Genomic DNA, 7,144 nt, shown 5'->3' with positions numbered 1-7,144 from the left:
TACCTTTAACACATTACTCAAAAAAATGAAGAATAAATAAATAAATAAATAAACAATTAATCTGCGGTCCATTTATTGACCTTAAGTCATTTTTAAAGGTGCACTCTATCTTTGTGTCCAGGTGAAAGAGACATATTAAAGGTGCAATAGCTGTACCCTTGATTAAAGGTTCCACTCCAGCCACAAGGAAAAGGACTATTTGGTGCTGTGTTTTATGAGAGTGTTCCTACATTTATAGCCTCTGATGCTTTCTTCTTTACAGTTCCAAAGTGTGTAATATACAAATAATGCAAAAATGGTGACGTGAATATTTGAAGTGTGGATTTTAAGGGTGAAGTTCACACTCCTAGGAGCTGAGGAGTAAAATCAATAAAGAGTATTTAAAGTGAAGTTATTTCTGTAATAAGTTTTTTTTTTCTAAAACTAAAACGTCTCTATTTCTATAAAACGACCCGACATATCCAGATGTCACACACACACACACACACACACACACACACACATATATATATATATATATATATATATACATGGATAGCAGAAATAAAAGTTATGCAAAAATCTGATTCTGAACTTTTTTTTTTTTTTTTATTCCAAACTAAAAGCAGTTGCATGAACTTTAAGGCAGTAAGTAGCAGAAACCCTGTGTCGTTTTTTTTAATGCATTAAATGAGATTAAATGATTCTAAATGAGACTAAATGATTAAGTTAAGATAGTGAGTCTAATCCAAAGATCAAACAAGGTGTGTGAAACTTCAATTTGGGACAGTTACTGTTTTTTTTTTCTTTCTTTCTTCATTTTTTTGTCCTCTTTCAGGCCATCTGCCATGTTAAGTGCAGCTTTATTGATCAGAGTCCTGGCGGACCCCACGCTGATCTATACACGCACGCACACACACACACACACACACACACACACACACTCCCCAACCTTTCTTTTTTTTTTCACGGGTGATGATGCTCTTCCATGCATATGCACAGCTACAGTTCTGTCACGAGCGCTACGGGGTAAGTCTCTCTCTCTCTCTCTCTCTCTCTCTCTCTAGAACATTCCTTCGCCATTTTTTTGGTGTTATATACATGCGTTAGGGGGTCAGAAGGGAAGGGGAGGGAATTAATTTGACACTGTTTTACAGCAAAACCGGTGACGAACTCGGGACCTGTGCTCTCACACACTCTCACACACACTTGTAGACGCACTCACACACACACACACACACACACACACACGCTGCATGTGTGTCTCGCGTTTCGGTGCTCGCTGTAAATTTGGAAACATGCAGCCTATAAACCTCTAACATTACAGTCTAATGCTAATCATGGGTTATATCAGTGTCTAGTGTATTAAAATACAAATTAAATTAGATTCTAACACAATTATTTAATTATGTAAATTAACACAACTATCCTACATCATCGTTATGAATTTCCTATACCCTGTCTGAACACTTTTTTAATCTTGATTTAGATTGTTGATAAATAAAATGCGACTAATTTTTTTTTTGCTTTTTTTTACTATTCCTAAGAATTAAGATATAATAAAGCCTATAATATACAGTATAATTGCATTTTTTGTTATATTGTATATTGTTTGTTTACCTGTTTACTCATAAACTACTTTAGATTCTTTGGTTTTCTGACCATGAAGTCATTAAGAAGAGTCGCATTTTTGGGATGTATGAAGTGAAATAAACCTTTTATTGCAAGTTCCTGTAGTTTAGATAAAAAGTAGAGTTAAAGTTAAAAAGTAGAAGAAAGCTCACTGAATGAATGAGTATTTTAATCGAATAGATTAATCTAATATTATCAACCTTTATTATTATCCGGAATCCAGTTTTATTTTTTCATGCTCATGTATTTCATTATAATTTTTAATTCATTGATCAGTTCATTAGAATCTGTTTTTATGGCTTTGTGTCGAAAAGAGTAAAGACTCAGCACAGAGTTTTTGTCCAGCTTTAGCTTCAGCTTGGTTCATACTATAAATCATTATTATTGATTATTATAATTATGACAATAATCCGTGTTTTACTTTCTGATTGCTTTCTATCTGAGAAGCTCATTATCTCATAGTTGGTTAATCTTTTAATTAATGACATTAAATGATTTTTTAACTTGTGAAGTGCAGGTCGTCAATATTTTGAGGTTTTGAGAAAAAAAAATCTAAGAGATTAATTTATAGGAAATTAGACATCACAATAAAACTATCATTAATGAGACATTTTACAATGGCTTCAAAAAGTATTATTATTATTATTATTATTATTATTATTAGTTTATGTTTTTTTTTTTTTTTTACGAATTACATTACATAAGCAGGTCTATGCAAATAGAAAAAGTAAGTACTTTATTTATTTGTAATTTATTGTTTACATTAAATAATTACTCCAGGCCAGTGGTTCTGCTTAGCACTGCTTTGCGTTTGAACTCGTAAATCTCATCAACACACACACACACACACACACACACGCGCTTTATCTGCAGCTTTCTCACTTCATCACAGTATCTCTATCAGTGCAGGAATAATGACATTTAAAGGGTCGGTGTTAGTGCTGGTCAGGAGATTGATTAATAGTTGATTAATGTGTGTTTACGCTCATTACTAACAGTGCAGCTGCAAACATCAGGCCAAGATGGCATCCTCTTCCTGTTTTCAGATTTTAGTGTTTATTATTATTATTATTATTATTATTATTATTATTATTATTATTATTACAGAACGGCCTAAACTTTCATACACATTTTACTTTTACTAGACTGTAAATCAAATGTGGCAGTTTGTAATGTAACACACTTGTTACCGCAGCGGCATAATAATAATAATAATAATAATAATAATAATAATAATAATAATAATAATAATAATAATAATTCCTTTTCTAAACACATTTCTTCTGTAAAAGTATGTAGGGAAAAAGCGCCATTTCCGGGCAGCAGAAACTCTCTGGTTTACTATAAATATCCGTAAAGATCCGCTGACGAAGCTTGTAGATGAGAGGAGGATAAATACAGCCTGAAAGCGTGAAGGAAAAAAGAAAAGAGCGCCGTAAAAACCCGAAGCTCGATATTTCCTGCGCTTTCTGCCTCCTGTGTGTTAAAAGCGCTATTATTTAAACTACAGAGAAAGTTCAAGAGCTGTGAAGAAGAACCGAATTCTGGGAAGGAGATTCTCTTTACAGAAGAGTCTAACATTTTAAACAAGATTCTAACTCTTTACAGAAGAGTCTAACATTTTAAACAAGATACTAACTCTTTACAGAAGATACTAACTCTTTAAACAAGATACTAACTCTTTACAGAAGATACTAACTCTTTACAGAAGATACTAACTCTTTAAACAAGATACTAACTCTTTACAGAAGATACTAACTCTTTACAGAAGATACTAACTCTTTACAGAAGATACTAACTCTTTAAACAAGATCCTAACTCTTTACAGAAGATACTAACTCTTTACAGAAGATTCTAACTCTTTACAGAAGATTCTAACTCTTTAAACAAGATCCTAACTCTTTAAACAAGATACTAACTCTTTACAGAAGATACTACCTCTTTACAGAAGATACTAACTCTTTAAACAAGATCCTAACTCTTTAAACAAGATCCTAACTCTTTACAGAAGATACTAACTCTTTACAGAAGATTCGAACTCTTTACAGAAGATACTAACTCTTTAAACAAGATACTAACTCTTTACAGAAGATACTAACTCTTTACAGAAGATACTAACTCTTTACAGAAGATTCGAACTCTTTACAGAAGATACTAACTCTTTACAGAAGATACTAACTCTTTAAACAAGATACTAACTCTTTACAGAAGATACTAACTCTTTACAGAAGATACTAACTCTTTACAGAAGATTCGAACTCTTTAAACAAGATACTAACTCTTTAAACAAGATACTAACTCTTCACAGAAGATTCGAACTCTTTAAACAAGATACTAACTCTTTACAGAAGATTTGAACTCTTTAAACAAGAATCGAACTCTTTACAGAAGATACTACCTCTTTACAGAAGATTCGAACTCTTTGAGAAAGATTCAGACGCCCTGGAGACGACTCATAAACTCTAAATAAAATTCGAACTCTCTACAGAAGATTTAAACACTCTGAAGAAGATTCTAGCACTCTAGAGAAGATTCTAATGCTCTGAAGAACATTCATAAACTCTGAAGAAGATTCATAAACTGAAGAAGATTGACAAACTCTGAAGAAGATTCATATACACTGAAGAAGATTATAATTCTCTGAAGAAGATTCATAAACTCTGAAGGAGACTCTAGCAGTCTGGAGAAGATTCTAACGCTCTGAAGAACATTCATAAACGCTGAAGAAGATTCATAAACCCTGAAGAAGATTTGAACACTGAAGAAGATTTGTAAACTCTGAAGAAGACTCTAATGCTTTGAAGAAGATTTGAACACTCTGAAGAAGACTCTAACACTCTGGAGATGATTCATAAACTCTGAAGAAGATTCAAACATCTGAAGAAGACTATAATTCTCTGGAGAAGATTCAAACATTTGGAGAAGATTCATAAATGCTGAAGAAGATTTGAACACTTTGAGGAAGACTCTAACGCTCTGGAGAAGATTCTAACGCTTTGAAGAAGATTCAAACCCTCTGATGAAGTTTGAAACAGAAGAAGATTCACTGAAGAAGTCTCAAACGCTTTTCTGGAGAAGATTCTAAAGCTTTTGAAGATTATTCAATTCTGAAGAGGATTGTAAAGCTATGAATGAGAATCAGAATCGAAAAGAATCCTATTATTATATTATTAAGTAAGATTTCACTTACAAGGAATTTGACTAAGCTATTTGTGAAAATAGAGGAAAGAGTCAGAGCTGAAGCTGGTGGAATAGTTCATCTCTTGAGTAAGTAATCCAATCTGAGTTACTATTGGCAACACAGAAACACAAAAACACAAGTGAGAGAAGTGAAAGTAACAAAGAGCAACTTTCAGTTGGAGACATTCGGGCACCATATTGGAAACTCTTGGATCTCTGAAGAAGGTTCTAACTCTTTCTCCCTCCAGTTTTCGTTAATAAACAGCTACTAAGCAGGGAGACAAGTAAAGACAGACGGCTGCATCTTTCGTGTCACAGGGCAGTGAAAACAGTCAGAGGAAAATGCTATCTGCCCTCTTCCTCATACAGGAACTCACAGACACACGTGATTGGCTCGTGTTGCTGTGATTGACAGGGGAGAGAGAGTATGTCCCTCCCACCCAGACGCATGGCCAGTTTTGCTCTCTTGGACTCCTTGCCATGGATGACTGTGGCATCATGCGGATCTCCGGAAGATAGCGACTGTCACGCAACGCGGGAGACCAGAAGAGTCTAACTCTTTGAACGAGAAGATTCTAGTTTAGAAAAGATTCAGATGCTCTGAAGTAGATTTTAGCTCTTTGAAGAAGATTCTAACTATTTGAACAAGATTTGAACTTTCTGAAGAAGATTCAAACTCTGAAAAAGATTCAAACTCTGAAAAAGATTCAAACTTTGAAGAAGATTCAAACTCTGAAAAAGATTCAAACTTTGAAGAAGATTCAAACTCTGAAAAAGATTCAAACTCTCTGAAGAAGATTCAAACTCTCTGAAAAAGATTCAAACTCTCTGAAAAAGATTCAAACTCTCTGAAGAAGATTCAAACTCTCTGAAGAAGATTCAAACTCTCTGAAGAAGATTCTGACTTTTTGAAAGAGGTTCTAATTCTTTGAAGAATATTCAAACACTAAAGAAACTTGAAAAACTCTGAAGAAGATTCAAATACTTTGAAGAACGTTCTAATACTTTAAAGAAAATTCGAACTCATATACTCTGAAGAAGATTCAAACCCTCTGCTGAACAGTCTAACGCTTAGAGAAGGGTCAGACTTGCTGAAGACTGTTCCAACTCTAAAGACGATTCTGAAGTGTCAAAATGGACAAATTGATTTTTTTTCTAAAAAATCTGCCTAATCACTGTATTCAAACTTATTTAAATTATTAAAATTACTTTAAAAGAAAATATTTTAATGGTTAATAGTTCAGCAAATATAGTATCCTGAAAATGGACAAAAATATAAGATATCATCTTGTTGCATAATGTGTCCATAATAATGTTGCATTATTATTATTATTATTATTAATATTAATATTATTAGTGCCGTTATTTATTTTTCTGAACTCTCTGTAGCTCCAACACACAAATAAACATCTCATCTGTTCACAGCACTCATTTAATTGGCAGCTTCTTGGTTTTTTGTCATTCTTTAAATGCTATTCTGTCTTACAAGTGTGGAACATCAGGGGCAAAAGAATAAAAGGTTACGAGAGGTCAGAGGTCACGGCATCATGACCTCTCACATTTGTATGGTCCAGTCCTACTCAGGGTTGGATTACTGGCTTTTGGTTAAAAATACCACCTAATATTGAGATGAAAAATAATTTATTTTATAATGATTATTTTATAATTATTATTATAATTTTATAATTATTTATTTTTCGCGTTTACGAAATTGTTTCAGTGAAGTGAATACTTGAATAGAAAATTTTGAAAAAGAGACAATAGAAAGGAAAACAGAAGAAGACATTTCTGAGGAATAAATCTCTTACACAGCTTAAACTGTTTCATTATATTCTCTCCTCTTGTTATAATATTTCTAGTCCTATAATTTGACGTGTTTTGGTTTGATGCTTACCTTCTCACCTCACTGATGATCGAATCATTTATGATCATTTATGTCTTATTAATTCCACGGATATTCAAATCCAGGTTTTTCATCCGTCCTTGTGTTATAACTAGTTTGCAAATGACTGAGCAGCCTGTGAGAGTTACCGTATCGACTCCTCCTGTTAAAGTCAGGATTTAATCCTCACCACATTAAAGCCTCTCAGCAGGCCTGCAGTTGTAAGTCGGCCTAAATGTAAGTGTAAATATGTCTCCAACCTGCGACTATAAACACGATCCATTCTAAGTGATGGTCATATTGATTTCTTCTTTCGGAGTGATTGAAGCTGTGCTTAGAAAGCTCGAGTTAATTAATAACTAGCCACGGTTTGCATACACGCACACACACACACACACACACACCTTCCTGTGGTATCCTTTTCCTTAATGAAAGCATTTCAACATAATCCTTTTTCCATAAATATTCTAT

At 33.4% G+C, this 7,144-nt stretch overlaps 1 protein-coding gene across 3 annotated transcripts in view; it reads right to left on the bottom strand.

Moving 5' to 3' along the window:
* Positions 1-6,927, bottom strand: part of onecut2 (one cut homeobox 2) — a 38,531-nt gene extending 31,604 nt beyond the window's left edge. The window contains exon 1 of one of the 3 annotated variants that reach the window (XM_034311265.2): positions 6,686-6,927. The gene's annotated coding sequence lies outside the window, so the exon portion shown is untranslated. The remainder of the gene's footprint in view (positions 1-6,685) is intronic. The other 2 variants (XM_026928882.3, XM_026928884.3) reach the window with 2 other exon arrangements.
* Between the last annotated feature and the right edge of the window lie 217 nt (positions 6,928-7,144).

This window comes from Pangasianodon hypophthalmus, chromosome 15, assembly GCF_027358585.1.
Source record: "Pangasianodon hypophthalmus isolate fPanHyp1 chromosome 15, fPanHyp1.pri, whole genome shotgun sequence".
Taxonomy (NCBI): Eukaryota; Metazoa; Chordata; class Actinopteri; order Siluriformes; family Pangasiidae; genus Pangasianodon; species Pangasianodon hypophthalmus.
The sequence above is the reverse complement of the archived record's forward strand: the minus strand, read 5'-3'. Positions and strand labels throughout refer to the sequence as shown.